Here is a 12,703-nt window from a genome sequence, read left to right as displayed (position 1 = left end):
AATTTACCATTTATTATCACAGTAAATATCTGTAATGGTACATAGATTTTGAACCCTACACATTTCATTAAATCTTTTAGGTCAGAGTTTGCGTTGTCCACATTTATTAAAGGAAGTTTTGTGGTTGAGTACAAATGATAGAGCTTGTGGAAGCAAAGCATATATGAGATATAATAAAAATACTGTCTTTATGTTTGACTTTATATGGTAAAACAAGAACAGGTGGTTAAGTGTTTTCCCCATTCAAATGTACATGTATATATTATATTCATTGTGTTTGTATTCATGCCATAGTTTAGCTTTTTATTGCTATGAGAGGGCATAATTAAAATGTTGCTTGCTCTTTTCTCTTAGTTTTGCAGCATTGATGCCGATCATGAGGACGATCTGCACCCTAACTGCACTGTCAATAAGATCGTTGTTCAGAGAAAACCTCATTTGTGCCTTTTTGCAATCAGGGATATTTTCTTTGGAGAGGAAATAACGTTTGACTATGGCGCATGTGATTGGCCTTGGAGAAAGGTTTGACATTTTGATTACTTAATACATTAATCCTTAATACATTCAGCAAAGCTAAGAGTTTTTTAATGTTAATATAGATTAAGGGTAAATCTGTTCAAAAATAAAGAGTTTGCATCATCCATAAGAGATAATGAAATCAATCTCTTAATATCTTCTTCTTGTCTTAATGGGTAAAAAAGTTTAATTAATTGGGTAATGCTTTACTTTAAAGGGGGGTTCATAAGACTGTCATGAAAGCTTTATAGTCATGACATGACTTATATAACAAAGCTGTTTTTAAATAGCTTTCATTGAAGGATGCCCATATGACTGCAGAAGACAACTCTCTGATGAGGTATGTTTATTAGTATTATTATTAGTAGTAGTAGTAGTAGTAGTAGTAGTAGTAGATGTTGTTGCTGTAGTAGTGCATTTAATTGTAATTATTTAACTTAGTGTGTGTCCTAATTTATGAACATATGCAATAGTGTAACATTGTGGGGACCAGAGGCATGTTAGAGAAGCTGTGAAACACACTTAGTCCTCAATACACACACAGTACGGTCTGACATAGTGGGGACCAGGAGCCCTGAGTACTACTGTCTAATTATTATTTTGTGTTTTTTATATTCAGCTTTCATTGAAGTATGATCATATGACGAGAAGAAGAGAACTGCTCTGCTCCAGTAGGAGACCCACAACCCTCTGATGAGGTGTGTTTAAATTTAATAATAATAATATCTATTATTATTATTAGTAGTAGAAGTAGTAGTAGTTGTTGTTGTTGTAGTAGTGCATTTAATTATAATTATTTAACTTAATCAAAATCTAGAAATGAAACAGAGTGTGTGTCCTAATTGGTGAACGTATGCACTAGTGTAACATTGTGGGGACCAGAGGCATGTTAGAGAAACTGTGAAACACACTTAGTCCTGAATACACACACAGTACGGTCTGACATAGTGGGGACCGGAACCCTTGAGTACTGCTGTCTAACTAATATACATTTTTTTATATTCAGCTTATATTGAAGGATGACCATATGACAGAGGAAGAGAACTGCTCTGCTCCAGTACGAGACTCACAACTCTGATGAGGTGTGTTTATTATTGTTGTTGTTGTTATTATTATTAGTAATAGTAGTAGTAGTAGTAGTAGTAGCAGTAGTTGTTGTTGTAGTAGTAGTGCATTTAATTGTAATTATTTAACTTAATCGAAATATAGAAATGAAACAGAGTGTATGTCCTAATGTATGAACATATGCACTAGTGTAACATTGTGGGGACCAGAGGCATGTTAGAGAAGCTGTGAAACACACTTAGTCCTGAATACACACACAGTACGGTCTGACATAGTGGGGACCGAAACCCTTGAGTACTGCTGTCTAACTAATATATATATATTTTTATATTCAGGTTTGCTGAAGTATGACCGTATGACAGAAGGAGAGAACAGCTCTGCTCCAGTACGAGACCCACAACCCTCTGATGAGGTGTGTTTATTAATATTGTTGTTGTTGTTGTTGTTGTTATTATTATTATTATTATTACTAGTTGTTGTAGTAGTAGTAGTAGTAGTTGTTGTTGTAGTAGTAGTGCATTTAATTGTAATTATTTAACTTAATTAAAATATAGAAATGAAACAGAGTGTGTGTCCTAATTGGTGAACATATGCACTGACTTTGTGGGGACCAGAGGCATGTTAGAGAAGCTATAAAACACACTTAGTCCTTAATACACACACAGTACGGTCTGACATAGTGGGGACCGCGACCCTTGAGTACTGCTGTCTAACTAATATATATATTTTTTATTTTCAGCTTATATTGAAGGATGACCATATGACAGAGGAAGAGAACTGCTCTGCTCCAGTAGGAGAACCACAACTCTGAGGTGTGTTTATAATAATAATAATAACAATTATTTTTATTATTATTATTATTATTAGTTGTAATAGTGATAGTAGTTGTTGTTGTAGTAGTAGTGTATTTAATTGTAACTATTTAACTTAATCAAAATATAGAAATGAAACAGAGTGTGTGTCCTAATTGGTGAACATATGCACTGACTTTGTGGGGACCAGAGGCATGTTAGAGAAGCTGTAAAACACACTTAGTCCTGAATACACACAGTAAGGTCTGACATAGTGGGGACCGGGACCCTTGAGTACTGCTGTCTAACTAATATATTTTTTTTTATTTTTTTTATTCAGCTTTGATTGAAGGATGACCATATGACAGAGGAAGAGAACTGCTCTGCTCCAGTACGTGACCCACAACTCTCTGATGAGGTGTGTTTAATGTTGTTGTTATTATTTTTATTAGTAGTAGTAGTTGTAGTAGTTGTTGTTGTAGTAGTAGTAGTGCATTTAATTGTAATTATTTAACTTAATCAAAATATAGAAATGAAACAGAGTGTGTGTCCTAATGTATGAATGTATGCACTAGTGTAACATTGTGGGGACCAGAGGCATGTACCAGAGGCATGTTAGAGAAACTGTGAAACACACTTAGTCCTGAATACACACAGTAAGGTCTGACGTAGTGGGGACCGGGACCCTTGAGTACTACTGTCTAACTAATATATATATATATATATTTTTTTTATTATTCAGCTTTTATTGAAGGATGGAAGGATGACCATATGACAGAGGAAGAGAACTGCTCTGCTCCAGTAGGAGACCCACAACTCTGATGAGGTGTGTGTATAATAGGGTTGGGCATCTAAGCTATAATGCCGATCCGATACGCATCTCGATACAAAGAATACGATCCGATATATTAGCGATACATTTGTGACATATTGCGATGCAACACGATACGATTCACACCCATATCACGATACGATGCGATATTTCAGCACTAACTAATTAGATCAAGTTTATGAAATGATGTGAAAGAGGATGCTGTGCCATTGAATGAGTTTGATTATTTATAAACCAAACAAAACCAAGACTTTTTTTACAAACTGGCTCTTCTCTCAGAGCCAGAGTGTCAGTTTACAGTAGAGGGCCATTTTAGAACATATAGCACATATTATTTAAGGATTTTCAAGATAAACAGAATGTATAAGTGCAATATATATTAAAAAAATATGTATATATTTGCACTCTTTCAACATAAATAAATTTAGCATTGCACAACAAGAATTGTGATTTAACTTTTCAACTATGAAAACAAGTTTTACAAAGATATATTTTGCCACTGATTATTCAAAACTTAAGGTCGTGAACTAGCAGTGTTATGCTGCTTTGAAACATCACTGTCACTGTAAACAACAGGCTAATAAAAATATAACAAACCAGAAATCTTCTTGCTGTGAGGTGGTCAAACTACCCACTGTGCCACCGTGACACCCATTGTTTTTATCATTATTATGGTGGCTTGAAAAGCCAACATACTGTTATCTCACGTAAACTTATTAGGCTGGCTTGTCAAAGCCAACCTACTGTTATGCTATTTAAACTTATTATTAGGCTGGCTTGTCAAAGCCAGACTACTGTTATCCTTTCTAAACTTATTATTAGGCTGGCTTGTCAAAGCCAACCTACTGTTATCCTATTTAAACTTATTAGGCTGGCTTGTCAAAGCCAACCTACTGTTATGCTATTTAAACTTATTATTATTATTAGGCTGGCTTGTCAAAGCCAGACTACTGTTATCCTTTCTAAACTTATTATTAGGCTGGCTTGTCAAAGCCAGACTACTGTTCTACTATTTAAACTTATTATTATTATTAATTTTATTATTATTCTTCTTCTGAGACTAAAATTCAAACTCTATCTACTCCTTGAACTTTCAAGCTATTACCACCAAACTCACACCAGACCTCCAAACTGGTCTGACTCGGTATGCCATATCTCCTCAGACTGATCCAACTTTCGGTTTTCCAAAAAACGTCCCGGGACTGTCGGAAAAATCCCATAGACTTAACATTGGACCAAACTTTGTGACCTCGTAACTCTGCGTCAGACTGTCGCACAGAACTCTAACTGAGCTCATTTAACTCAGACTATCAAACTGCCAATGACTGATCACCTTTAAACTTTCTAGCCACGCCCTAGCAACCACTTTTGGACCCTAGTAACTGTCCCATAGACTTCCATTCAAAAGACTCTCATTGACTTAACATGGGATCAAACTTTGTGAGCTCATAACTCTGAATCAGACTGTCCTACAGACTAATGGCTGAGCTCATTTAACTCAGACTACCAAACTGCCAATAACTGATGAGCTTTTACCTTTCTAGCCACACCCCTAACTACCACATACTGCACCCTAGCAACTGTCCCGTAGACTTCCATTCAAAAAAACTCTTATTGACTTAACATGGGATCAAACTTTGTGAGCTCATAACTCTGCATCAGACTGTCCTACAGACTAATGGCTGAGCTCATTTAACTCAGACTACCAAACTGCCAATAACTGATGAGCTTTTACCTTTCTAGCCACACCCCTAACTACCACATACTGCACCCTAGCAACTGTCCCGTAGACTTCCATTACAAAAGACTCTCATTGACTTAACATGGGATCAAACTTTGTGAGCTCATAACTCTGCATCAGACTGTCCTACAGACTAATGGCTGAGCTCATTTAACTCCAACTACCAATCTGCCAATAACTGATGAGCTTTTAACTTTCTAGCCACACCCCTAACTACCACATACTGCACCCTAGCAACTGTCCCGTAGACTTCCATTACAAAACTCTCATTGACTTAACATGGGATCAAACTTTGTGAGCTCATAACTCTGCATCAGACTGTCCTACAGACTAATGGCTGAGCTCATTTAACTCAGACTACCAAACTACCAATAACTGATGAGCTTTTAACTTTCTAGCCACACCCCTAACTACCACATACTGCACCCTAGCAACTGTCCTATAGACTGTAATTAGCTGTGCTATCAAATGCTTATAATTCTAGCATACTAATGACATGCCAATCATGCTAGCAACATGCTACTCATATGCTAATCATGCTAATGACATGCTAACTCATACTGGAAACATGCTAATGACATGCTAATTTGTACAAGAATCATGCTAGTAACATGCTAATTCATACTAGACTCATGTTAATAACTGGCCTACATGCATATCTTTGCTTAGCAATGTCCTATTGACTTGGGGGATGGCTCATCTGACTCAGACAACCAATGAGCATCTCAATATGATAATGAAGCTTACAAGCCACGCCCCCAAATTGATTCCATAGACTTCCATTAAAATAGGCCAAGATGCATATCTTTGCATAGTAGTGTCATAGAGACATGGGGGTTGGTTCATTTGACTTAGACAGCCAACCACATTCAAGTGCACTCTGTAACCTCGCCCATAGCAACAAAACAGAGTACCCTAGCAACCATTCATCAACAGCTATATCTCAGCATCAGAACATCGTAGAGACTTGGAGATTGGCTCGTTTGACTCATGCTAGCAAACGGAACTTCCTAAATGCTACACATGCTAGCAGTGATTAGCTACATGCTAATATTGACTAGCCAAGTATTGTAACTTGCTAGAAATGCTTACTAAGTATAAATGTTTTATCAAGCATGTATGTGAGGCTTGCCTAGTAACCAACCAGGGTACCCTAGCAACTGCCTAGCAACCACCCAAATTACCCTAGCAACCGCCTAGCAACCACCTAGCAACGGCCTAGTAATGCCTTAGTAAGGGCCTAGCGACCACTCAGGACACCCTAGCAACCGCCTAGCAAAGCCTTAGCAACCACTCAGAATACCTTAGCAACCACCTAGCAACACCTTAGCAACCACCTAGCAACCACTTGGGACACTTTAGCAACCGCCTAGCAACACCTTAGCAACCACCTAGCAACCACTCATAACACCCTAGCAACTGCCTAGCAACGCCTTAGCAACCACCTAGCAACAACTCAGGACACCCTAGCAACCACCTAGCAATACCTTAGCAACCACCTAGCAACCACTCAGAACACCCTAGCAACCACCTAGCAACGCCTTAGCAACCACTCAGAATACCCTAGCAACCATTTAGCAACCATTTAGGACACCTTAGCAACCACCTAGCAACACCTTAGCAACCACCTAGCAACCACTCAAAACACCCTAGCAACCGCCTAGCAACACCTTAGCAACCACCTAGCAACCACTCAGGACACCCTAGCAACCACCTAGCAATACCTTAGCAACCACCTAGCAACCACTCAGAACACCCTAGCAACCACCTAGCAATACCTTAGCAACCACTCAGAACACCCTAGCAACCACCTAGCAACGCCTTAGCAACCACTCAGAATACCCTAGCAACCATTTAGCAACCATTTAGGACACCTTAGCAACCACCTAGCAACACCTTAGCAACCACCTAGCAACCACTCAAAACACCCTAGCAACCGCCTAGCAACACCTTAGCAACCACCTAGCAACCACTTAGGACACCCTAGCAACCGTCTATCAACACCTTAGCAACCACCTAGCAACACCTTAGCACATGCTAACTCATGCTAGAATCATGCTAATAACATGCTAGCTCATACTAGAATCATGCTAATAACATGCTAATTCATGTTAGAATCATGCTAGTAACATGCTTTTTCATGCTAGAATCATGCTAATAACATGCTAATTTATACTAGAATCATGCTAGTAACATGCTAATTCATACTAGACTCATGCTAGTGACATGCTAATTCATACTAGAATCATGCTAATAACATGCTAATTCATGCTAGAATCATGCTAATAACATGCTAATTTATACTAGAATTATGCTAGTAACATGCTAATTCATACTAGACTCATGCTAGTGACATGCTAATTCATACTAGAATCATGCTAGTGACATGGTAGTTCATACTAGAATCTTGCTAATAACATGCTAATTCATGCTAGAATCATGCTAATAACATGCTAATTCATGCTAGAATCATGGTAGTAACATGCTAATTTTACTACAATCATGCTAATAACACACTAATTCATGCAAGAATTATGCTAGTAACATGCTAAATCGTGCTAGAATCATGCTAATTCATGCTAATAACATGCTAATCCATGCTAGAAACGTACTAATAAGATGCTAATTCATGCTAATAACATGCTAATCTATGCTAGAATCATGCTAATAACATGCTACTTATACTTTTTCAAACTGTTTTTAAACTAAATAAACTATTACCAACAGGCCTTGTCAAGCCAGCCTCAAAGTTTGTCTCGACGAACTTTACTGTCTAGTTATTATTCTTCTTCTGACTCTAAAAATCAAAATCTATCTCCTCCTTGAACTTTCGAACTATTACCACCAAACTCACACCAGACCTCCAAACTATTCTGACTCGGTATGCTATATCTCCTCAGACTGATTGGACTTTCGGTTTTCCGAAAAACGTCCCGGGACTGTCGGAAAAATCCCATAGACTTAACATTGGACCAAACTTTGTGACCTCGTAACTCTGCGTCAGACTGTCGCACAGAACTCTAACTGGGCTCATTTAACTCAGACTATCAAACTGCCAATGACTGATCACCTTTAAACTTTCTAGCCACGCCCTAGCAACCACTTTTGGACCCTAGAAACTGTCCCATAGACTTCCATTCAAAAGACTCTCATTGACTTAACATGGGATCAAACTTTGTGAGCTCATAACTCTGGATCAGACTGTCCTACAGACTAATGGCTGAGCTCATTTAACTACGACTACCAAACTGCCAATAACTGATGAGCTTTTAACTTTCTAGCCACACCCCTAACTACCACATACTGCACCCTAGCAACTGTCCCGTAGACTTCCATTACAAAAGACTCTCATTGACTTTCCATGGGATCAAACTTTGTGAGCTCATAACTCTGCATCAGACTGTCATACAGACTAATGGCTGAGCTCATTTAACTCAGACTACCAAACTGCCAATAACTGATGAGCTTTTAACTTTCTAGCCACACCCCTAACTACCACATACTGCACCCTAGCAACTGTCCCGTAGACTTCCATTACAAAAGACTCTCATTGACTTTCCATGGGATCAAACTTTGTGAGCTCATAACTCTGCATCAGACTGTCATAGAGACTAATGGCTAAGCTCATTTAACTCAGTCTAGCCAGCAGCCAATCACTGATGGCCTTTTAACTTTCTAGCCACACCCCTAACTACCACATACTGCACCCTAGCAACTGTCCTATAGACTGTAATTAGCTGTGCTTTCAAATGCTTATAATTCTAACATGCTAATGACATGCCAATCATGCTAGCAACATGCTACTCATATGCTAATCATGCTAATGACATGCTAACTCATACTGGAAACATGCTAATGACATGCTAATTTGTACTAGAATCATGCTAGTAACATGCTAATTCATACTAGACTCATGTTAATAACTGGCCTACATGCATATCTTTGCTTAGCAGTGTCCTATTGACTTGGGGGATGGCTCATCTGACTCAGACAACCAATGAGCATCTCAATATGATAAAGAAGCTCACAAGCCACGCCCCCAAATTGATTCCATAGACTTCCATTAAAATAGGCCAAGATGCATATCTTTGCATAGCAGTGTCATAGAGACATGGGGGTTGGTTCATTTGACTTAGACAGCCAACCACATTCAAGTGCACTCTGTAACCTCGCCCATAGCAACAAAACAGAGTACCCTAGCAACCATTTATCAACAGCTATATCTCAGCATCAGAACATCGTAGAGACTTGGAAATTGGCTCGTTCGACTCATGCTAGCAAACGGAACTTCCTATATGCTACACATGCTAGCAGTGATTAGCTACATGCTAATATTGACTAGCCAAGTACTGTAACTTGCTAGACATGCTTACTAAGTATAAATGTTTTATCAAGCATGTATGTGAGGCTTGCCTAGTAACCACCCAGGGTACCCTAGCAACTGCCTAGCAACCACCCAAATTACCCTAGCAACCGCCTAGCAACCGCCTATCAACGCCTTAGCAACCACTCAGAATACCTTAGCAACCACCTAGCAACCACTTGGGATAACTTAGCAACCGCCTAGCAACACCTTAGCAACCACTCATAACACCCTAGCAACTGCCTAGCAACGCCTTAGCAACCACCTAGCAACCACTCAGGACACCCTAGCAACCACCTAGCAACCACTCAGGACACCCTAGCAACCACCTAGCAACACCTTAGCAACCACCTAGCAACCACTCAGAACACCCTAGCAACCACCTAGCAACGCCTTAGCAACCACTCAGAATACCCTAGCAACCATCTAGCAACCACTTAGGACACCTTTGCCACCACCTAGCAACACCTTAGCAACCACCTAGCAACCAGTCAAAACACCCTAGCAACCGCCTATCAACACCTTAGCAACCACCTAGCAACCACTTAGGACACCCTAGCAACAGTCTAGCAACACCTTAGCAACCACCTAGCAACACCTTAGCACATGCTAATTCATGCTAGAATCATGCTAACAACATGCTAACTTCATGTTAGAATCATGCTAATTCATGCTAAAATCGTGCTAGTAACATGCTAATTCATGCTAGAATCATGCTAGTAACATGCTAATTCATACTGGAATCATGCTAGTAACATGCTAATTCATGCTAGAATCATGCTAATAACATGCTAATTCATACTAGAATCATGCTAATGACATGCTAATTCATACTGGAATCATGCTAGTAACATGCTAATTCATGCTAGAATCATGCTAATAACATGCTAATTCATACTGGAATCATGCTAGTTCATCCTAGAATCATGCTAGTAACATGCTTATTTATGCTAGAATCATGCTAGTAACATGCTAACTCATGCTAGAATCATGCTAATAACATGCTAACTCATACTAGAATCATGCTAATAACATGCTAATTCATGCTAGAATCATGCTAGTAACATGCTTATTCATGCTAGAATCATGCTAATAACATGCTTATTTATACTAGAATCATGCTAGTAACATGCTAATTCATACTAGACTCATGCTAGTGACATGCTAATTCATACTAGAATCATGCTAATAACATGCTAATTCATGCTAGAATCATGCTAATAACATGCTAATTTATACTAGAATCATGCTAGTAACGTGTTAATTCATACTAGACTCATGCTAGTGACATGCTAATTCACACTAGAATCATGCTAGTGACATGCTAGTTCATACTAGAATCTTGCTAATAACATGCTAATTCATGCTAGAATCATGCTAATAACATGCTAATTCATGCTAGAATCATGGTAGTAACATGCTAATTTTACTACAATCATGCTAATAACACACTAATTCATGCTAGAATTATGCTAGTAACATGCTAAATCGTGCTAGAATCATGCTAATTCATGCTAATAACATGCTAATCCATGCTAGAAACGTACTAATAAGATGCTAATTCATGCTAATAACATGCTAATCTATGCTAGAATCATGCTAATAACATGCTACTTATACTTTTTTAAACTGTTTTTAAACTAAATAAACTATTACCAACAGGCTTTGTCAAGCCAGCCTCAAAGTTTGTCTCGACGAACTTTACTGTCTAGTTTTTATTTATTCTTCTTCTGAGACTAAAATTCAAAATCTATCTGCTCCTTGAACTTTCAAACTATTACCACCAAACTCACACCAGACCTCCAAACTGGTCTGACTCTTTATGCTATATCTTTTCCGACTGATCCGACTTTCGGTTTTCCGAAAAACGTCCCGGGACTGTCGGAAAAATCCCATAGACTTAACATTGGATCAAACTTTGTGACCTCATAACTCTGCGTCAAACTGTTGCACAGACTTCTAACTGGGCTCATTTAACTCAGACTATCAAACTGCCAATGACTGATCACCTTTAAACTTTCTAGCCACGCCCTAGCAACCACTTTTGGACCCTAGTAACTGTCCCATAGACTTCCATTCAATAGACTCTCATTGACTTAACATGGGATCAAACTTTGTGAGCTCATAACTCTGAATCAGACTGTCCTACAGACTAATGGCTGAGCTCATTTAACTCCGAATACCAAACTGCCAATAACTGATGAGCTTTTAACTTTCTAGCCACACCCCTAACTACCACATACTGCACCCGAGCAACTGTCCCGTAGACTTCCATTACAAAGACTCTCATTGACTTTACATGGGATCAAACTTTGTGAGCTAATAACTCTGAAACAGACTATCCTACAGACTAATGGCTGAGCTCATTTAACTCTAACTACCAATCTGCCGATAACTGATGAGCTTTTAACTTTGTAGCCACACCCCTAACTACCACATACTGCACCCTAGCAACTGTCCCGTAGACTTCCATTACAAAAGACTCTCATTGACTTAACATGGGATCAAACTTTGTGAGCTCATAACTCTGCATCAGACTGTCCTACAGACTAATGGCTGAGCTCATTTAACTCCGACTACCAATCTGCCAATAACTGATGAGCTTTTAACTTTCTAGCCACACCCCTAACTACCACATACTGCACCCTAGCAACTGTCCCGTAGACTTCTATTACAAAAGACTCTCATTGACTTTACATGGGATCAAACTTTGTGAGCTCATAACTCAGCATCAGACTGTCATAGAGACTAATGGCTAAGCTCATTTAACTCAGTCTAGCCAGCAGCCAATCACTGATGGCCTTTTAACTTTCTAGCCACACCCCTAACTACCACATACTGCACCCTAGCAACTGTCCTATAGAGTGTAATTAGCTGTGCTATCAAATGCTTATAATTCTAACATGCTAATGACATGCCAATCATGCTAGCAACATGCTACTTATATGCTAATCATGCTAATGACATGCTAATTCATACTGGAAACATGCTAATGACATGCTAATTTGTACAAGAATTATGCTAGTAACATGCTAATTCATACTAGACTCATGTTAATAACTGGCCTACATGCATATCTTTGCTTAGCAGTGTCCTATTGACTTGGGGGATGGCTCATCTGACTCAGACAACCAATGAGCATCTCAATATGATAATGAAGCTCACAAGCCACGCCCCCAAATTCATTCCATAGACTTCCATTAAAATAGGCCAAGATGCATATCTTTGCATAGCAGTGTCATAGAGACATGGGGGTTGGTTCATTTGACTTAGACAGCCAACCACATTCAAGTGCACTCTGTAACCTCGCCCATAGCAACAAAACAGAGTACCCTAGCAACCATTCATCAACAGCTATATCTCAGCATCAGAACATCGTAGAGACTTGGAGATTG

The sequence above is a fragment of the Danio rerio genome, chromosome 8 (assembly GCF_049306965.1).
Source record: "Danio rerio strain Tuebingen ecotype United States chromosome 8, GRCz12tu, whole genome shotgun sequence".
NCBI lineage: Eukaryota > Metazoa > Chordata > Actinopteri > Cypriniformes > Danionidae > Danio > Danio rerio.
This window is presented reverse-complemented; position numbering follows the sequence as displayed.